The 21373-nt window shown below is 51.2% G+C and overlaps 1 protein-coding gene across 15 annotated transcripts in view; it reads right to left on the bottom strand.

Moving 5' to 3' along the window:
• Window positions 1–21373, bottom strand: part of CHST15 (carbohydrate sulfotransferase 15) — a 79042-nt gene that overhangs the window by 40659 nt on the left and 17010 nt on the right. Inside the window, exon 1 of one of the 15 annotated variants that reach the window (XM_070575194.1) lies at window positions 4754–5501. The exons of the other annotated variants lie outside the window; for them this stretch is intronic. The gene's annotated coding sequence lies outside the window, so the exon portion shown is untranslated. Of the gene's footprint in view, window positions 1–4753; window positions 5502–21373 lie in introns of those variants that run through there. 15 annotated transcript variants of the gene reach the window in all.

Genomic DNA, 21373 nt, shown 5'->3' with positions numbered 1-21373 from the left:
GTGCAGTGCGTAGAAGCCTGCCTGGCCATAGTAAGTGCTAGATAAATGCTAGCTATTATTATATATACATAGTCCTGGCCACAGTAAGTGTCTGATAAGTTAGCAGTTTATTACTACTTAAGGTAGATTGCATCATTGGTTCCAATTTATTATCCTCCCTGTATTCACATCCTTCGCCACATGAACGACTTCGCACTTCCTCCAGCTAAAGGAGTGGAATGCACTTCTCTACCCTTCAGTTTGAGTTTGGAGACTTGCTTTGGCCAAGAGACTGAGGCAGAAGTGACAACGTGTCAGTCCCAAGGCCAGGCCTTAAGGCGGGTCGTGTGTGTCTGCTTGCCCTCTGCGCCTCTGCCATGGCCATGGAGGAACACAGAGGCTCGGCCAGGCTCAGGAGAGACACGTGGAGCAGAGCCACCTGGCTGAGCCCCACCTGCAGCAGCCGACACCTGCTGACCCCAGCCAATCCCCAGAGACGCACGAGAAATAATAAACGGTTGCTGTTTGAAGTCACTGAGTTTTGAAGTGTTTTGTCATGTGGTAAAAGCTAACTGATACACTCTTCTACAGGTTATAAACAATAGAGGTTACCAAATTAAACCAGTATAACTGTATGTTTATGAGTTCCAAAAAGTGTGTTTATATGAGTAAAGTGAATCAGGAGCAATTCAGGCCAGAGCAATTCAGCCAAACACCCAGTGAATCAAATGAATTAATGCTTTGCCTTAAAAAACCCCTTGCTAACACCAGAAGCAGATATGCCAAAACAATGCTGGAAACCCAGATGGCAGCTGTTCCCGAATCAAGACATAACTGCCCAAATATCACACACCAGGTTATTTTCTGGCAAAATGAGTGTTTATGACAACCACGGCTGTTACGTCTTAGTTATCTGGACAAGTGACCCCATTCTCCCCACTTCCTGATGAAGACACCTTCCTCATTGCCTCCTGTTGGAGTTACTATAATTTCTTCCTTGCGTCCTCTCCTTGAACAAGCCCTTCCTGTAACCTGATCCTTATGGTTTCCTTGCCAGATTTCACCTTTCCTGGTGGCTGCAACACCTCATCCGTGCTTTGTCTAAAACAGGGATTCACAAACTGTGACCTGCAGGATCTTCCTGGCTGGCCCAAAATGTGGCCGGCAGTTTAAAGTTATTTTTAAAGCATACTCAACTCTACAGTAAGTTCCTCATCAACATTATATTTATTAATGACTACTTTACATGCTTTACAGCATAGAAAGCGTATTTTAAACTATTATTTCATTCCATAAAACACAGGCATTTTCACTAAGATCAAATCTCCACGACACACAGCCAGCCCCTCCTCTGAATCTGGCCTAGGGAACCAAATGATTTGAAACTTGGTAGAAAGTTGGGAAGCAGGAAAAAGTGTTTTCTGAGCAGTGAAAATAAAGCCTCACACATTTGGAATCAAGCAGATCTGCATTTCAATTGGACTCAATTCTGTGCCAGCTTTATGATCTCAGGCAACTAACTGAACCATTCCGTGACTTTGTTTCCTCATCTGTGAAAAAAGGAATAAAACTATCTTCGTCTCCCAGTGTGGATGTGAAGAGGAAATGAGATACCATCTATAAAATGCTTAACCCAGCATCTGGCACATCGCAAGCCTCAATAAATGATGGGTATTCTCTGCATTCTTACAGGAGATGCCCTGGGGCCCTCACTCCATGCTGACTTGCTTTCAATGTATGTATAATTCTAGGCATAGGTGTCCAATTTTCCTGTCAGCAACGAATCTGAAGTAATGACTGAGAAGAGGCAGGTGGCAGCTAGAGGCAGACACACAGACACAGGAAGTAACAGCCAAGTTTTACAGTAAAAACAAGATATTAAAAAGGAGAGCGACCCGGGATCATTCTGGGGCCTCAACAACCAAGGCAGGAGCCCTAGCAGCCTCGCTCAGCTGAAGGAGCAACTTGGGAAAAGCTCAGCCCCTTCAGAACATTCGTCCATCTGTAACTTGTTTCAGTTCTACAGGGGGGTCAAGTTTCCAGAAACGTGCCCGATCCCAAAGGTCTGAAGGTCTTGACTAACAGAGCCACTTCTTTACAGCTGGGAGGTGAGAGACAGCAGAAAGAAACTCATGGGGGATCCCTGGGGAGTCACACTATGAAAACCCTGGAATACCGTGAAAATGGTGGTGGGCAGGCCCCAGAGAATTAAACCTGCGGGTACCTGCTCACCTAGGCCTGCATTTTACAGAAAGGGAAACTGAGGCCAGTGCGGTCTACACTTCCCCAAGGATGCACAGCTCATTTTGAGAGGGTGGGGCAAGACAACTGGGTCCTGATCCCAGTCTCCCCGGCACCTCATCCACAGGGGGAGCCCATCCTAACCTCTGCGCCATCACCCTGGCCTGGCCTCAGACAGTCAGCTGCTCATCCCAGCCCTTTCCCATCCCTTCACAAATCCCTTCCTAAAGACCAGACTTGCTGTCCTACACAGAGACACAGGAATGGGAGCCCCGGGCAACATGTGGAAGGCAGACGTGGGAGGAAATGCAGGGGCCTCCTTCAGTCCCCTTGTCGGCCTGGGGCACTGCATCTTAAACTGTCTAATTCAGACTCTGTTTATCACTCAGGTGTCTCCTCCAGCTGTGAAGTATGATGGGTGACAGGGACAGCACCAGGACAGGGACAAGGTTCGCAGAGGCTGGCCTGGCACCAAGTGTGGGGCAGGAGGAGGGCAGAACCTATGGAGGGACGGAGGGACGGAGGGGCAGGCCCAGAGCACAGCCCCCAGCCCCCCTTTTGTTCTTGCACATCAAAGGGACAAGCCTGGGCTCTGAATGACTGAGGTGGTGGCTTCCACGACCATCTGCGCTTTGAGACTTCAGAGCCACAAAGGTGGCACCTTCCCAACAAGGGAATGAGCTGCTGCGTGTGGCCCCTGAGCCGAGATTCCCCAGCACGGTCTCAGTCCAGACTTGATCACTCATCAGGCAGGTAACCCCGGGCAAGTCACCGCAACTCTGGGCCTGTTTCTTGCATGTAAAATATGAATTTGGGACTACTTCTTTCAGCCTTAACACTCACGGGTGTACAATTTGAAGTTAACTTCTCCCTAATAAAAACCCATTAGCATCGTCTGTCATGTCTTCCAGGGCCGCTAAGAAGCCGGTGGTTTTGCAGTGAGCGTTGAAAAGCTAGTGTGGTACTTGCTTTATGGCAGCAGAAAAGCCAGACAGTTAACCCCAAAGACACACCAAGTGCTTTCCCCTTGTTAGCCGCCCTCACCCTTCAGCACACGTTCATCAGGCGCCCATTGTGCACAAGGCACTGCACGTGCTGAGGCTACAGCCCAGGCCCGCTGGGACATCCCATCAAACTCCAGAACAAAGTCCCCAGAGGCTCCAGAAAAACACCCACACTCAGAATTACATATCCCATTTCGAGGACCAGCCTCCAAGAATCTGCAGGCCCCGGAAGAACCCGCGCTGGATCTCGGAGGTGAAACGTATCCTGACCACAGCGCTGCCCCCTGACCCCCAGGATCTCCGACAGCTGAAGGCGGGAGAGCGAACGGGATCTTTCTAACCTCCTCTGTGACGTCGCACTCCAACAGGGTAACCTGCCCAACATACAGACGAAACGCAGCCAGAGGCCCCGGCTCTCTGAAACGCACGGAATGATCAGGTTTTCTCTGCAAAGGGGCAGTGGCAACAAGAGACTTCAAACACGCTCACGCTGCAGCTGTCACCCAATGATTCCAATGCACACAAGACTCTCCAGGTCTTTGTGACACAACCAACAATTTTAAGTCAATTAGGGGGAAAATCTATTTCTGAACACTCATTTTATTATTTCCAGAAGTAATTCAAATCTGTCCCAGATTGAGGTACTACGCTTTCCACTCAAGCCTGTTTATCCACTGACGGTGGTTTTCCATTAGGGTAGAGCCCACTCAAGACAAGCTTGCAGTTTGCTGTGGCACCCGCCCACCTAAACGGCTCGCAGCAAGACAGCGGTGACAGTTATGTAACGTAAAGCACTTCAAGGAGGCAATGTTCAACCGGCTTTAAGACATTCGAAATTAAAAATTAACTATCACTCTTGGTGCAGGCTGGGATGTAGATGTCAAAACACGGACCCAGTTTGGGGTTTAAGTGACCCCAAAGACGGTACAAGAAAGGAACAGATGACTGTCCGCCACCTGCCATATGCAGAGCGCCACACAAGGGCCCTTCTTGATGGCAGGACTCTGAGGTCAGCACTGGGATCCCCAAGTTTTATGGGAGAAACTGAGGCCCAGCAGGGTTAAAACCATACCAGAGCCCAGTGGCTGCGCAGAGGCAGGGCCAGAACCCAACGGCAGGTCTGTATGGCTGCAAAGCTGGGACCTTCCTCCCACGCCACACCGTCATGTAAGATGCGGCTCTGGGAGACACCTGCTCAGAACTTGAGGCTCAAAGAGCAGCACAGGCAGCCTTCACCAGCCACTGGCCACCCTGTCCCCCAGGCAAGCAGGTATGGCTGGAGTTTGGTGACTCACCCATTGATGGTAAGCTCTCCAAGGGCAGGGTCAGTGATGCTCAATCAGGAATTCAAATCAGTGTAGACACTAGATTTCCCACACAAGCTTGTGTGGCTACTGTGCGTGGCACAAGGTGGGCGCTCACCAAATAGTTTTCAAAATAGCAAGCGGGGAAGCCAGCTCCCAGCAGACATCCAGAACAGGCTCTCGTCACTTAGCGACAACAAGAAAAGTGACATGAGTAACACTTACTGAGGGCTTCCTTGTGTCCAGACACCAGGCTAGGGTTTTATGTGGGTTATCCTGTTTACACATCACAATAATCTAAGAGGAAAGCACAGTTAGTTTTCCCATTCCACAGATGGGGAAACGGTGACCCAGAGAACTGAATGCTACACACTGCCTCCTCCCTGGGACTTAGAGTACAGGAGAGAGCAGGCCTGGGGTCAAAGGCCTGGGTGGAGCACCTGCGACATCCCTGAATCAGCCGTGTGACTGCAGACAAACTCCGTCACCACTTACACCCTCATTGTCTTCTCAAAGAAGACACATCGTCAAGTGGTCCAATGATCTCAGGAACCCGGGCGGGTGACAAATTCTGTGCTTATTCTTTTTGTGCTCTTTCAAGGGTTCAAACATGGGCAACAACAAACCTTAACCACCAGGAAAAAGTGGTACATTTTCAGACTCGAGGCCATTTTGGCCCTTGCACAGCTAGACCACAAAGATGAAAGGTAGATTCCAGTTGCCTTCCAACAATTCTTCCACAAAGAAGTGGCTCCGAGTATAACGCAGAGACTACATGTCAGGGCCAAAAGGAGCAAGGTGGCTCTGGCCCTCGGGGTCCCCAGAACCCTCCCGCCTGCTCCTACGTGACTTCAGAAGATGCCCGATCCAGATGTCCTTCAGGATGTGCGGAGAAGAGAGGCCTTGCACAGACATAGAGCTCACGTGTTCAAACCCACTGCGAACAATGATTCTGCAGATGGACAGCAGCACCCTACAAGGAATAAATTAGAGGTGGCCCAGTGAATGGGGAGCAGCTGCGCACTCCCCACCAGATGGCCTTGCTGGTCTGAATGGTTTTAAACATTGTTTTATTTCCAAAGATAAGCAAAATAAGAATCTGGTTAACCCTTGAACAAGAACCGCCTGAAAACGCTTCTTTGGAGTTTCTTTTTGATGGACAGAGTGAGCACTCTGACTGAATTACAATGTCCTCTGGAGGGTTTTAGAACAAGGTGAAATGGGATTTCTCCAGGGTGTCACCTGCAGTCACTGAACGTTCACTGTCTGCCTAGCTCTTACTAGGTGTGCCAGGAGGGAGGACCAACACCTCCAGCACCGACCCCAGCCTGGGTGTGTAGACGCCAGGGGTGTGTGGAGGTGTGCCAGGCCCCCGAGGGGTATGTGGAGGTGTGCCAGCCCCCCAGGGGTGTGGGGAAGTGTGCCAGCCCCCCAAGGGTGTGTGGAGGCATGCCAGCCCCCCCAGGGGTGTGTGAAGGTGTGCGAGCCCCCCCAGGGATGTACCACCTCGCAAGGTTGTGCAGAGGTGTGCCAGCTCCTCCAGGGATGTGCCAGCCCTCACAAGGGTGTGCGGAGGTGTGCCAGCCCCTCCAGGGGTGTGGGGAAGTGTGCCAGCCCCCCAAGAGTGTGTGGAGGTATGCCAGCCCCCCCAGGGGTGTGTGGAGGTGTGCCAGCCCCCTCAGGGATGTACCAGCCCTCACAAGGGTGTGTGGAGGTGTGCCAACACCCCCAGGGATGTGCCAGCCCCCCCAAGGGTGTGTGGAGGTGTGCCAGCCCCCTCAAGGGTATGGGGCACTATGCCAGCCCTCCAGGGGTGTGCAGAGTTGCACCAGCCCCTGCCAGAGGTGTGAGGGGATGGGCCAGCCCCAACAAGGGTGTGCGGAGGTGTGCCATTCCCCACCAGGGGTTTGAAGAGGTGTGCCAGAGGCTTCAGGAAGCTACAAGACAATTTGAAGCTTCCACGTGTAAAATATTTAAACATTTCAAACGTTGAAAACATTGTTTTTAAATTAAGTTATTCTTAGATGCATTACCAAGCAATCCAAAACCCGCAGAGTTCCAACTTGCTCTGCTGTCTGCACGCTGCTTGGGGCCGGCCCTGGGCACTCCAGGGAGAATCTCTCCTCTTGTGCCTTCAAGGTACTCGGGAGGCAAGCTGGAGGGGCACTGGCAGAGGGCAGAGGGGAGAACAGGAGCTGAACGCCTGTTCTGTGTGGGCGCTGTGCCACAGCCCATCCACCCCCGACTCCGAGACAAGGCTGAAGTCGATGGAATTGCTCCATTTCGCAAGTAAGAAAACCGAGGCTCTGGGCAGCCAAGTGGCTTGTGGTAAATCACACAGCGAGGAAGTGGCAGAGCTGGATCGAACACAAGCTGAAGCCCCCCTGCCCCCTGCAGGGAGGGTGGGGACCCGCACACACGTCTTCACACGGCACTGTCTCCACTCGTCACCTGTGCGGTGAGCAAGAGAGATCTGCTCTCCACTCACAGATGGCCACCTTGCTTCCGATTTACTTACACGGAGCAAGTATGACTTTTGTAACCACAAAGACAATAAACGTGAAATAATCATAATAAATGTTGAATACAAAAGGTGTGGCAAACAGGCCCCCAGGACACGAGTCCCCATCTCTGAGCCTCAGCTTCACCTGCCGGAAGTGCACGTGCACTCTCGCCTCCTCCCCAGTCAGGCGGCACGGGGGAGTGGAAGAAGCCTGAGGCTGTGGGGCGTACAGGCAAGAGAGGACCCTGCGAAACGGCTTCGTGCAAAGTGCCAAACAGGAGTCACGCCTAAGCCCGCTCCATCCCCTCGTTCCTCTGGTTATCTTGAATTAATAACATGTTCCCACCAGACATACTATAATGCTCAACTGTCACCAAAAGAATCCAGTCCCCATTTAACTAAGAACGACATGCCTGGGGAGAGCGCTCGTCGTCTTTGCCACCACCGTGGAAATCCCGCAGCAGGCACAGTATTCCTGGGGTGGACATACCCATTTATAAACCGCAGAATCCTAAAGAGCACAGAGGGACAAGGAGCATAAGGGACAGTGGGACCCTGGAGACAATGTCTCGTGCCTGCTCATCGGCGCCAAACGAGCCTTGGACAGCAATGGCCCAGGATGTGGTTCCTACTGATACACACACGAGCGAATGGTGACATCGCCCTCACAGACAAAGAAATGTGGTGGAGGACGAAGATGAGAAATCAAATCCCAAAAGTATGTAAATGTATATACACACACATTTGGTTGCTGTGTGTCCTTGGGCAAACTGCTTGACACTTTTGTGCCTCAGTTTGCTCGTCTGTGGAATGAAGACAATGGCAGTACCTGCCGTGTAGAGAGCTGTGAGGATTAAATGGGATAATACATGCAAAATGCTTGTAGGGTGCCCCCGCCAATCCCCAGTGCTTGATCAGCAGCACCCACAGCCACCGCCACCACCATCCTCATTCTCTTTCTTCTCTCCTTCCCGTCTCTGCCACCAGGATCTCAGCTCAGCAGTAGGGACCTCGGGCAGGTGTAGGAAGAGCCAGCCACGTCTGGGTGTAAGGCAGGAAGAAGGGAAGTTGCAAAGGCTGCGGATCAGCAACATCTGAACGAGACTGACTGAAACAGGCCTGGAGGGAGCCCTTCCCCATGGCGACGTGGCGATGAGGATGCTGGTCCCACCAGGACACCCGGAGCCAAGAGCTGTTTTTCAAATGGAGGCAGAGATCCAGAGAAGAAATGAATTTAGAAAACAGTAGTTTCAAACCCTCCTTCCACTTCCTTTTGACTTTTACAAAACAGACCCAGAGTCTGATAGCCCCGCTCAAACCTGGACTCCAGAGTCCCAACCTCTGTAAAAGAAATAGGTCAAGCAAGTGGTTATTTAAAGACCTATTACCCAAGACGCTGAACACGGATATGCCCGCGCTATCCAAAAGTTCTTCTTTTCTCCTCTCCCTCAAGTAGACACACTCTGAAAGTGTTTGGTGGCATGATTTTGTTTCAAAAAGTCTCTCTGAGTTTCAATACTTGAAGCCGGAGAGGTGAACATTCAATAAATACTATAACAAAGGTATGTTCTCCGACACGGCCTCCGTTTCTCTGCGGCCCGGCTAAGAGGCGATGACACTGCCCCCACGGATGCCCATCTCCTCAGCGCACGGGGAGACGTCCAGCTCCCTCCCGCACGGAGGTAAAGCAGAGTAGGGCCAGGAGAGGACACGCTAGAGGGTATGAAACCAGACAGCAGAGCTGCAAGAGCTGCTCTCTGTCCTCGGTTCTTGGAAACAAGTAAACAAGAAACCTCTTCCAATTAACCAAGGAAGAGTGGAATCCTTTTCAGAAAGATCTGGAAAGCGCTCAGGCCTCATTACGGAGTTCCGGGCTCGTTCATAGAGCGCAGACATCCCCATGGCCTAAAAAAGATCTCAAATTAAAAAAAAAAATTGATTAAAAAAAACAGTCCCTGTAGCTGACTTCCTATCAAGAACTGCTCTGGTCTGTTTCAGAAAAATAAATATTTGGCCGAAGCGCACAGTTGTTCAGACCTAAAGTCAGCTCAGAGTCAGTGAGGATTTCTCTCGACGGGAATGCCTACGTGATGTCTTCCCCATCCTCCCGAAGGGCCAGCAGAGGCCGTGGAGCTGCAAGGTGAGCCCTGGACTCAGAGTCCACGGGACGCATGATGAGCAGGACAGGAACGTGCCTGAATTGGTGGCACTCACAGCCCCGGGGACATGACAAGATCCTGAAACAAACACACTCACAATGAGACTGGGAAGGCCACCTAACCTCCAAGGCCCCCATCAGCCGCTGGCTGTAACTGGGGACATCCGCCACCCCCTCACAGTACCGCAGGGAGGACCCAGTGCCTGCCTGTGCCTCTCGCTGTCTTTGTCCCACCACCTGTTTCTGTCTCTGTCTCCATCCGCCTCCCCCCAACACCACCAGCCTGCTTGACCCATGAGCTCCAGTCGCCCTTCAGACGTCAGCCAAAGGCCCCCCGGAACCCGAGATGTCAAACCCCTTCCCTTCCTCATCAATTGCGTGTGCTTACTGGGCTGGCATCTGCCTTGACCACTGGACTAGAAGCCCCAGGAAGGAAGAGTGTCTTCTATCCCCTTTTACAAACATTTCCCAAAGGAAGAAAATCAGAAAGGCAGGCAGGAAGCAGGCAAACCATATAAAAATATAGCACAGTCATAAATAGAGAAGTCCCCCAAAACGGGAGGGGTTTGGGTATTTAAAAATAGAATTTAAAATTCTGCCGGGTTTTAAATTCCGCCTCTCTAGGATTTTTCCCTTCTGTCACCGAAAACCTACTTCCTGGGGTCTCTTGGGGCTGCGCTGGCCCTGGCTTCCCCCGTGGGGCAGAGGTGGGCTGGCCAGAGTTTCACTGGCTGGAGCTTCCTGACGCCCACAGAGCCACCCGCCCCCCAGTTCTGCTGGGGCAGAAACAAGGGGCTCCGAGGGCCCCCGACTGCTGTTGCTCCCACCGACCTCAAGCGCACCTCCCCGCCTTTCTAAATTAGCTTCCTACTTGAGAAAACACCAAAATGATATGTCTTAGTAAATTATATGATTCTTATCTGGGGCCAGAAGTTGTGTTATTTCTGTTTCGTTTTGTTTTTACCCATTTTCAGTTCTCTCATCCTTTCAGGCAAATTTTGGAATGCCCTTGGACAACACAACTTTTCAGCACATGCCACAAAATCCCAGGACTGAGTTCGGGACAAAAGAAAAGAAAAAAGAAATCCCTCGTCCCTTTGGATCATTTCCATTCCTTTCCTGTAAAGGAAATTTGGAAATGTTTCAAAAACATCAAGTATTCAGAGTCAACTAAAAACTCAAATTACCTTTCTCTCTGTTTCTTTCCCTTTTTCTTTTTCGGTCCCCTCAGTGACCTTCCCCTCTTCTATATGTCAGAAGAGATAAAATGCCAATCACGTGTGTAATTTAATGAGCACCGCCATTTAATAAATCTGAGGGACTTACTGGTTTTTATGGGTGGGGGAAACTAAATTTGGGGGTTAAGAAAGTTATTCATGGCATTGTAGAGTCCTGGGGCTGGAAGAGTTTTGAGCGTCAACCAGCTCTGTTCCAGCAGAGGCAGAGGAAGGGCAGAAATGGGAAGGAAGAGACTGATGCTTCCCAAGCCTCTTTAGCTGACACGCACACGGCCTGGGACTCGAACCACCACGGCCAGGACACGTCCAGTCACTGCTTCTGCATCTATTTCCAGGCCTCGCCCACTCCTCCTCCTCTTACGAAATTGGCTGAAAGAACCAAGTTTACGCTGTCACAGAGCAATCTGGGCTGATCTTTCTTCTAAACGTTCACACGCAGGGACGATTTTCACCTTCTGAGGACAGAACAGTTTACGACATCACTGGCCCGTCCTTGGTTGACTCAGTTTTTCTAAGATTTTTCACCTCGTTTTTGCAGTTGTTAAAACCCTGAGCAAAAATAAATGGTTACGAACAAATTCCAAAGATGCTTTTCCCCAGAAATAGCCAAAAGCGTTCACTTTATAGTCTAAAAGAGATGGAGTCAGTCATTTTAGCCTGGGGGGGGGGCACTCCTACCTGGACTGCTAGTCACCTCCGCCCCTGAGGGGTGGGTCAGCAAGGTGGCGGAGGGAGGGGGGGCAGCTCCTTCTCTGGGCTGCTCTCCCTGTCCCCTTCCTGCTCCCCTCACAGCTTTCTGAGACACGCAGGGCCTTTAGGTGACAGCAGGGCTTGTGTGAGCAGACATCACGGGTCAACCTCCTGCTTTTGCTCCATTCATCCCCCTGCCCAGCCAGGATCTGACCCACGCAAGGGGGCTTTGCAGGGGAACAGAGGAGCTGTCTGTACATCCCAGAGTAACCGGCTGGGCTTCCCAGAGCACCGCTGGGCATACAGGCCTTGATACGAGTGACAGGACAACAGCACCCCAGACGCCACATCCTGCACTTGTGCTGGAGCACCCGATGACGCGCCCGGACTCTTGCAAGCAGCATAGTTCAAGCCTCTTTAAAATTCTCTGAGGATCTCAAAGAAGAAATTAGAAACATTTTTCAAAGGGAGCATGAAGCTCTTAGATATTTATCTTCTATGGATATTTTCTGGCGGGTAATTCACATTCACATCACTCGATGAAACCGCTGGCACCCTCCCTACTTGTTGAGACCGATCCATCAGTCATCAGTGCTAGCCCTTCAGGGAGGCAGAAGGGGGCAAATTTCTGTCCTGCCCTCCAGATGGGTATGGAAGGCACCAGAACACAACCTCAGACCCAAAACCAGGCCCCTGAGAGCCCATCTTGTCTACAGCCCTCATTTCCCAGGTGAGGACAGGTCAGTCGATCTGCCCCAAATCAAGGCTCACATTCAAGTCCTTCACAGCTTCAGCAGGGCAGCTGGAGGATGCTGTGTTGGGCAGTTAAGCTTATAACCAGGAGCCTAAGCCATCAAGCACTTTGGGCAAACAAAGTTAGAAATATAATATCATTTCCCCAAGTAGAGCTGGGTTTTCAAATTTCATTAAAGGTTGTGTCTAAACAAGTAAAATGAAAATGATATATTGAGGCAATTATCCAGATACTTAATGTCACAACTCCCAGAACCTCTGCCTCAATTAGTGAAATAACTGAAGCAAAAAATGAGCATATGGCTCATTCCAGGAAGTGCTGCCTCCAGTTCTCACCTTCTCTGGATCATAGGCAGAGCCCAGGGGTGCTGGACACCAGTCTCCTGTCGCAAGGGGGTCCTCGTGCCGACCCTCAGGGAATAGGGTGGTAGCTCCAGGCACATGGTCATCTAGACGGTCAGGGTTCTCGTCCTGGCTCCCTGGCCTGACCCCAAGCCCACCTCAGTTCCTCATCTGAAAAATGGGATGAGGATGAAAACGTCTAGTCTACTGGAGCTGCTGGGAAGACTGGGATAATCCACGGAAGTGCTGAGCAAGGAGCTTGGCCCTGTAAGTGCTGGAAGAGTCGGCAGCTGTCCTCATTATGTTTATCACCATCATTACCATTATTCCTACGACCACCCGTCTCGGGGTTTGTGTTTAGAGAACATGTCGGGTCTGTCTCTGGTCTGGTCTGTGTCACGGGTTCCATGTCTCTATCTGGCCTCTTGTAGAAGGCTGGCTTGCTGAAATGCATCAGAAATGAATTACTTTGCTGTCTGTTGCAACAACTGATCTTTCATATTCTAATCCAGAAAAAGAAGATCAAAACACATACATTTTAATGTCTTCTAAGCCTGTTGTGAAAAGAATCACTAGGCTCTTATAAAAAATTCTGCTTTCCTATCACCTGCCTGGATATCTCTACTCTTAAGTATCAAAAAAAAAAAAAAAAAAAAGAATCGGAAAGAGGAAACAGTTATTTCTAAAATAAGACCCTGTCTTGTGAACAACTGCAAAGAGTTCCATTTTAATAAGAGACACAAATGCAAATGATAAGAACAGGATCACTTTTCTTCTAGAATGTTAGGTCTGATTTTTTGGGCCCCAAGCACACAAAGAAGACACAGCAAGGAGATAATCCCAGCTGGGAAGAAAGCATGTGAACGGGTCTGAGCGCATCCCTCTCTGCGCTAAGCTGCAGTCAGACGTGACTGGGACACGACCCATCAGGGCGGGACTCTGCCTCAGAGGTGGGGAGCCATCCTGTGTCGCTGCAGAGACATCCCACCCAGCATCGTGCCCCAGGGGCCCCTCCCGAGGAGGTGGCAAGTCTGAGCTTCTGGCTCCGCTGGGCGAAGGTGCAAACTCCCACAAACCAACATCCTATCTGAGCTCCCATAGCCCATGGCACTCCTAAATGAAAGGAGAAGTGGGTACAGCTGAATTTTGCAGGTTCAGTTCTAGTACAAACCAAGGCCACAGAGACCATACACAGCTTGGAAACACGACTCTTGTGAAGTTCAAGTCAATCCTAGCTGCTTTCGGACGCCATAAGCCACGTGGAAGGGATGAAAATGGGCGGAGGCAATGTGAACAGTGTAACAGCGCAGGAGTGGTCAGGCTGGTCCTGCGGGATTTGGAGCAGTGGAGTCCAGGGTCTCTGGCAAGTCACCGAGTGCCCTCCACCCATGCTGTGATGTTGACATCAAGGTCAGGGAGTATGGAAGGAGAAACATGAACAAGCGGTGGGCAGGGCCTACGGCCTGGGGAAGGCTGTAGAAAGACAGGCACTTCCCCAAAAACCAAAGACGGTGGGTCCATAGGACTCGTGAGTTTGTGGTTTCTAACTGGAGCAATTTGAGCCACTGACTTTAAACAGACGAGGCAGAGCAAAGGACGGATACACCAGGCCCAGGGCCCGTCCACGAGCTCCTGCTGAGGACCCCTGAGCACGGAGGTTCGTCCTGCCCGCCAGACCCCAATCCTCCTCCATGAGGGGCACAGACCTCTCTCCCAGCCTCCACTTTGACAGTTCCTTCTTCCCCAGGCCGACCAACCAGGATCTATACATTAGGGTGCATTAAATGTGGGATATAATAAGCGTGGAGGAGTCACCCAAGATGGGAGTTCCCCCAAATCTAAGTTCTTGCTGTGTCCGTCAGCTGTTCCAACTCTGGACATGTGGCCCAACCTGTTCCCAGGGTCGACGTCGCCTGGGGTGCTCTCAGGAGCAAATGACAGAGGACGGTCAAGGGAGAGCCTGGGAGAGAGAAATGCTCTGCATGGATGGAAGGTTTCTCTTTTTCAACGTATAACAGTTATAGTGTCATCCTAGAAACAGTTTTTAGAAGAAAAAGAGAAACCTGCTCTCAGGGTTTTAGAATCAAGCACAATGTGAACAGGAGGCTCCTAACTGCCTGCCAGGGCCCTCATTGCCCACCCGCTGCGGGTACAATTTCAGGGAGGCCAATATTTGACCCCCACCCCCAAGGGCCACATTTGACCCTCAGATTAAGACGGCCTGCTCCAACATTCAACAAGTTCACAAAACCCCTACCGTGTGCCGGGCCCGAGTGCGGAGTCAGGTACACGTGGTGAACTAAACAAGGCCCGTGTCTGGCAGAGCTCGGGGACCAGTGGGGGACGCATCCAGAGTCCCAGGCGGAGGAGACGACGCATCACACGGGCTAACCGCTGCAGGTGACACCTGGCGAGCTGTTGAACCAGAGTATCTGCTGACAGACGAATGTGCTCACCTGAGTCACCGCCCGCCACCCCTCCACGGGCCTACCCCGACTCCCACTGCCCTCCAGAAACGGGGGGTCAACGTCTAGCAGAAACGGAACCATTTCACTTCCTGGGCCACATTTCTGCAGGTTAGTGATTGGAGAGGCTCTCCAACCATCGGGGGATTTAAATTTCAGTTTCAAGGTGAGTTCTCACTCTGCCCGGTGGCTGGTCACGTCCCACTCCTGTGTGCCTGCAGTGCAGTCCGGAGTGAGACACGCTCGTGCATGTTCTAGTGCTTTCTTCCTAGCCTGGAGTATCAGAGCAGATGCTCACGTCTAAAGGCACAACCTGGAGAGAAGCTGCAGGAAAGACAGAGCTTCCCCTCATTGCACAAGGTACCCTCGAGGTCACGCGCAGAACCAGGTGTGTAATCAGCTGGAAACCCTGTTCCCAGGTGAGAGAAACAGTGCTGGGCAGTAGGGCCATCGTCTCTCATTTCCTCCAAGTCTCTGGCACTCTGGGTCCAATTCCAGCAAGAAAGGGAGACCCCTCAGAGCAGCAGTGTCCAACAGAAGAGGGTGTGAATCACATACCCAAGTTCACGTGTTCCAGATGAAGTTCATTTTATATATTCTATTCAACCTGATATAGCCAAGATATTATCATTTCAATACGTATCTAGGATCAAAGTTATTAACGAAATAGTTTGCATTGTTTTTTTCATACAGTCTTAAAACCCAGTGTGTATTTTAGACTTACAGTGCATCTCAATTTGGATGCTAAATTTTCATCACAAGTACCTGATCTGTATTTAGATTTCATAAAAGGTACAGTTGAACGAGGAGGGTTATATGCCAAGTTGCTCCAAACATTCTTAAAAGTTTTCCAACCACTGAACTATCTGTCCTAAATTAATTAAAATCAAATGCAATTTAAAACTTCTGTTTCTCAGTCATCCTGGTCCCATTTCAAGTGCTCCCTGGCCACGTGTGGCTCGGGTTACCCTACAGGCAGCACAGACACAGAGCATCTCCATCGTGGCAGAAGGGTCCACTGCACAGGGTTGCTTGGGGCCACGAGCTCCTTGCGGGCAAGATCTGTTTCTTATTTCCTTCATTCCTCTCCTTGCCCGGCCTCCCAACGAAAGGCCCTGGGAAGTCACTGTTGCCCCAAATTGATGTAAGACTCTGTCGGCACTAGATAAAACACAGCTTCCAAGCCCTGCTCCAGATCTGCTGGATCTTCTGGGGGCCCGGGAGGCAGGCTGGCAATCCTCCAGGTGACTTTTAAGTCTCAGGCTAATGGCCACAGCTTTTCCTTCCTTCCACCTCACCCTTATCCAGCCATCGCCACTGCTGTGAGTTAGGAATCTGACAGAGCCAGGGCAGAGCACAGGCCTTGAAACTCAGCCAGCACCGGCCCCAGGGGGCTCTGCACTCAGGGCTGGCGTCCTCTCCCCTGGGTTTCCTGTCTGTCACAGGGAGGCCAGCACACCTGCGCACAGAGTTCTTGTCAACACACAGGGACGCTCAGGAAATGCAGCTGCCTCTTCCCGCCACCTTGAGCCCCGTGACACAGAACGTCAGCCTCGGAGGAAGGAAAGCTCTTTCCCCACCTTGAACACAGGGTGGAAAGGATCGCTCGTCAGGCTGCACAGAGAAGGGAGTCTGCGGAACCGGATGGTCCTGAGACTGGAGTGATTTGCAAATAAAATCTTTCTAGACTGAGCCACAACAGTGGCACCCCACCTCCCTGCCCCCACCCACACCCCCAGGAGAGAGGAACCCAGGCAGCCCCTTTCATCTCACTGACCAGCCCCGAGGCTTTACTTCAATGCAAGCAGACACTCAAAGGGCTAGATTCTGGGCTCTTCCCAGAGACCAACAAATCCCCATCTCCAAGATCAGGCACAAGGACTGGTTTCCAGTGAAACATGAACAGTGGGGTGCAGAACCCCAGTAGGGACAGGGGCATCTTCCCAGTGCATCATAGGGACCTTCTCTCTGCTCGGTTCCCAGGTCATCCACTCAACAGGAACCTGCAGAAGGGTCAGCTGTTACTCTCCAGGGCCTTTCTTTTTTGGGCAGGGGGCAAAGAGGAGCCAGCCCCACGGTATGGTTTTTCCCAGCTCTTATTTCATCTTCCAGGAGACTCGTCTACTGCTGGTGGGAACTGTATTTGGTGCGATCGCTTGGAGAACTGGCAGCACCTGGTGAAGCAAGTGGAGCACGCTCATTCCCCTAGACCGGCCATTCTGCTACCAAGTTTGTGCCCGACAGAAATGCATCCCCAGGCTCGTCATGCACTAGGCTGCTCAGAGCACTAACTGTAAAGCCGAAACCCGAGAGCTGCAAGGCGTCCCTCCACAGTCAAATGGCTGACTACAATGCAGCTATGAAAATGAATAAATGACAGCTACAAGCAACACAGGGAAGAACCATGCAAACACAGCACTGAGCACAAGAAACCAGACACAAAGAGAACGTGGTTCCACTTCTGTAAAGCACAAAGAACAGGCGAAACCAGCCGCGGCTGTGGAGGTCCGGATGTTGGTTCCCCTGCCTGGGGTTGGGGGCTCATCAATGAGCAGAACGGAACCGGGGGTTTCTGGGGTGCTGTTTGGATACTTGATCTGGGTGCTGGTTGCACGAGTGAGTTCTGTTTGTGCAAATCCAGTGAGCTGTACGTGTATGGTATGGGCTCTCTAATGTACGTTATACTCCAAGAAAAAACAAAGGTCCTAATAAAAGAAAGCTAGGACTGGCGGTGCTAAGTTTCTGCCCTGTAAGAAACCAGAGAGAAGCAGAGAGCACGCGGGCTATTTGATACGGCATGACTGTGCCAGTGCAATCCAGCCCTCTCGCCTGGACCATGAAGGCGACTGTTCTCCCATCAGATCCACGCCCGTCTCCTTTCAGAGGTGCCAAACCAAAGCCGCCTCTGTTCGTGCATTCTAGAATGGTTAACAGGGCTCGTAACCACTTAGAGCTTATTTTACCACCCAGCCCGCAGTCAGACGGCTAATGACCTCCAGTTGCCAGGTTCGATGGGTTTCTAGGGTCTTAAATGGCTCCTCCAGAGGTGGACCTGGCCACGAGGATGCAAGCCCCGGCCACATCACGGGGCCTGTTCAGCTTGGCAGCCACCTAAAGGCCAGGCACACTGGGCGAGCAGCGGTCTGCGGCGGGGGCTTTAACAGGGCTGGGTCATGCATTCTTTTAGCCTCTTTCCCATAGAAGACTTTCTGGGGCAGAAGCTGCTGGGTCAACAGCAAGTCCAAGCGTTTCTGCTGCTGCCCCCCCACCCCATGACAGGTAACTTGCTACTGGATGCCAGGGTCTTCCCACTGCAGTCTGAAAGGGCCAGGACCCCCAGGGAGGGAAAGACACTGACGACCCACCCTGCAGCCCGACAAAGGCTCCTCAGTTTCTCAACTCTCCCAACAGAGAAAGAAAATAAATAGATCTCAGGAATCCTAAGTGTCCCCTGAGGAAGTCCAACTCCCATCCAGGTGGCGGGCAGGTGGCACTTAACAGTTTGGGCCACCTTGACCACCAGGGCGCAATGCTGGGGGCCAGGGTGGTGGGAGGGGGTGGCTGGGAAATCAATCCAGTCCCCGGCAACAAGGATTCCAGACATTCTGAACCCTCCCTGGGGTTGGGGCAGCCCCACCTTCATGCTCACCACGATCACCGCAGTCACTTCCCCAACATCTATCTGCAAGAGTGCCCCTCCAGGAGCTTTTCTAGGACCTTCCCTCCCTCCCCTCTGGGCCCAGAGCTTCCTTGGTGCCCTCCTCTTCCCCAAGCTTCCTCCATCACCACCTGGAACTCACCAACACCACTCTGCCCTGGGCCAGACTGGCTCACTGCATCAACAAGCACACTCACACACCATCGCCACCCCATGTCTCCCTTCATCACACTCATCACAATGGAAATCAAATGACCATTCGACAACGCATTTATACCCAGTCCACCCACTAGACTCTAAGCTCCACGAAGGCAGGGCCTCGGCATGTCTCAGCCACCACCGACTCCCCAGCAACCAGTGTTTATGTCCTTGTCTGTGTCCTCTGTGGGTCAGGGCTCACTGAGTGAGGACACCAGGGCATCTCAAATACCTGGTTATCCATAAATGTCATTTCTCTCCCTCCTTGACATCCCCTATAGCATAGAAAGAGTGGAGTACAGCCATGGGGCAAGTCCTAGAATCAAATCTCAGCCCAGCCACTTCGAGCTGGTTGACCCTGGGCAAGTTACTGAACCTCTCTGTGCTTGATCTGCCCCTCTATAAACAAGTATCAAGTCACGGACCTCTCAGGGCCAGAGGGGAGATTAGCTGAGTTAAGTCCTGGACATGATAGCTCAAATGTGATGGTATTATTTTCTTATATCTTTATAGTTTTCTTCCATTTGAGGCCATTGTCCAAGAATACCAACTCACAGGCCATAATAGGACGCTAGGACCTGACTGACTCATCCATTTATAGATCCCACTAAGTGTGGCTGTGCTCGGCACAGGGCACAGTGGGTGGACAAGACAGCTAAGACCCCTGGCCCTTCGGAGCTGATGAGGTTTTGCAGAAGGCAAGATTGTCTTGGTGCATTCATCTTGTCTGTTTCTTTTTCTCCCTGTCTTTTTTTGTTTGTGCATTGACATTTTTCCCCCCACAGCTTTAAACCAGATATATTATTTAAGTTATCTCAGACTCCCACACCAGGGAATAAAAATATTGTGGGCTTTTTTCCTATTATTTTTCTTTCCAAAATAAAAACAATGACTGTGGGTGTCTTAACAGGGAAAGTAAATAAAACAAGCTTTTGCTTGCACAAGAAGGTGCTACACTCATTATTTACTGAATGAGTTAATGACTGGCTGAGCACGCCCTTCAAGGGGAGGATCTAATTCCAGACAACCAGGTACAACACAGACTTCCCTTCATGGTCTCGGCTCCACCGGGGCAGCTGTGGGCTCCAGGACTGCGGGATTCCTGACTTGCTCCCCCTCAGCAGCCAGGAGGCATAAAGAAGGTTTCTTTCTCTTCGAGCTCACAGCCCCATTCAGACCCATCAACTTGTGACAATGAAAGGAGAGCACGGCGTCCTGACTCCCTTTGAGCTCACATCTCCAATGACCTCTGTCCAAACTGAGGACAAAAGGAGGAAAGTCCAGTGGCAGTACACAGGAACCCCCCAGAGACATGGCTCTGAAGAGATCCGACTTGGGCTGCTTCCCTTATGTATTCTGAGCAGAGCAGCAATCCCCATACTCCCCCTCAATAAAAAGTAACTTCAATCCTCATTCAAGATCCCCAGGGCCAATTTAAAACCTGAAAAGGCCGGGCCCTCTTTCGCTGGAACCTCCCATCTCTTTGGCGGCCAGTCTCAGATGCTACTTTCTGCTTCTCTGCTGGCTTCTAAGAGAAAAAGGCACCCACTGAGCCCGTACAAGTCCCGCTGCCCACACTGGGAGAGAACAAAGACTTAACACAAAGGAGAACCGGCCCTTCCAAGCCCCGCAGCCACTTGCTCCAGAGGAGGGATGCTCCAGGCGCTGGAGTCGGCTTCCTCACCAAGATGCACCATGCCACCCCTCTCACTTTGCACACAGGGTTTCTCCATGATTGGGAAATGACTAGCGTGACCTACAGTGGCCCTGAAATCCTGGACTCTCTCCAGGGGCCTTCCACTCAGCTGGGAGGGCAGAGCAGTGGACAGGCAGTGGACATCAGAGATGAAAAGCTGAGAGAGGATGGGCAGCCCCTCTCAGGACTGAGACACGGGGCCACAAACAGAAATACACGCCAACAATTGAGAGGTGCTGGATAATCACTCTATGTCAGCTGTGTTCATTTTGCAGTGAAAAATCACCGGGACTTTAGGTTTAGACACACACACACACACACAAAATCTAGAAGGGTTCTGTATTCAGGTTTTCTCCTCTTCTCTAAGCTGAGCTATCAGACAGTGGGTTTCATCAGAGAATTTTGGTCCTTGTGCCTGTCCATTCTGAAGGGCACAGATGTAGATTTTTCCAGGTTCTTGATGCTCGGAATCTGAGAAAGCTACAGAAAATCCCACCAACAGACCAGGACAGTCACTCCATGAGCCAGTTCAGTTCAGCAAGTCTCTCCTAAGCGTGCAGGGGATCAGGCACCCTGCCAGACCCCTCAGAGCACACTACGGGGTCGTAGCTGCAGCCTTGCCCTCTGGGTGCCCACAATCTGCTATTCACACAAGTTGCCATCGGTCAAGTTGGTCCAGGATGAACATCATATAAGATACCCAGGGCAGGCTCCAGGGGATGCGACCTGTGCACTTACACAGCTGCCCAGCACTCAGAAGGGCCTCGCACTTGCTTTAATGCTCTGCTGTCCCGTTTTAAAATTCTTAATAATTTTTTAATAAGCGGCTCACATTTTCATGTTGCAAATTATATAGCCAGTTCTGGAAATACCTAAAGATTTATATAAACAGGATTAAAAGGAGAGAAATCACATTCTGAGAGCTTCTCTTCTTCCCGGTATATGTCACAGCGGAAGAACACCTACTCAGAAAACAGCATTACATCTCGGGTTTAAGCTCATCACAGGTTTGAGGAGGGACCTTTCCAGGAGCATTTCAGAATCAGCATCTCCCACTCTAGACCAGGAGTGAAGGTATCAAAGGCAGCTTCCACGAGCCCATTTGTCAGAACTCTGATCCCCAAGAGTATCTTCTCTAAGGCAG

This window comes from Equus przewalskii, chromosome 1 (assembly GCF_037783145.1).
Source record: "Equus przewalskii isolate Varuska chromosome 1, EquPr2, whole genome shotgun sequence".
NCBI classification, from domain to species: Eukaryota; Metazoa; Chordata; class Mammalia; order Perissodactyla; family Equidae; genus Equus; species Equus przewalskii.
Note: the sequence above shows the minus strand (reverse complement) of the source record. Positions and strands in the feature narration are given on the sequence as shown.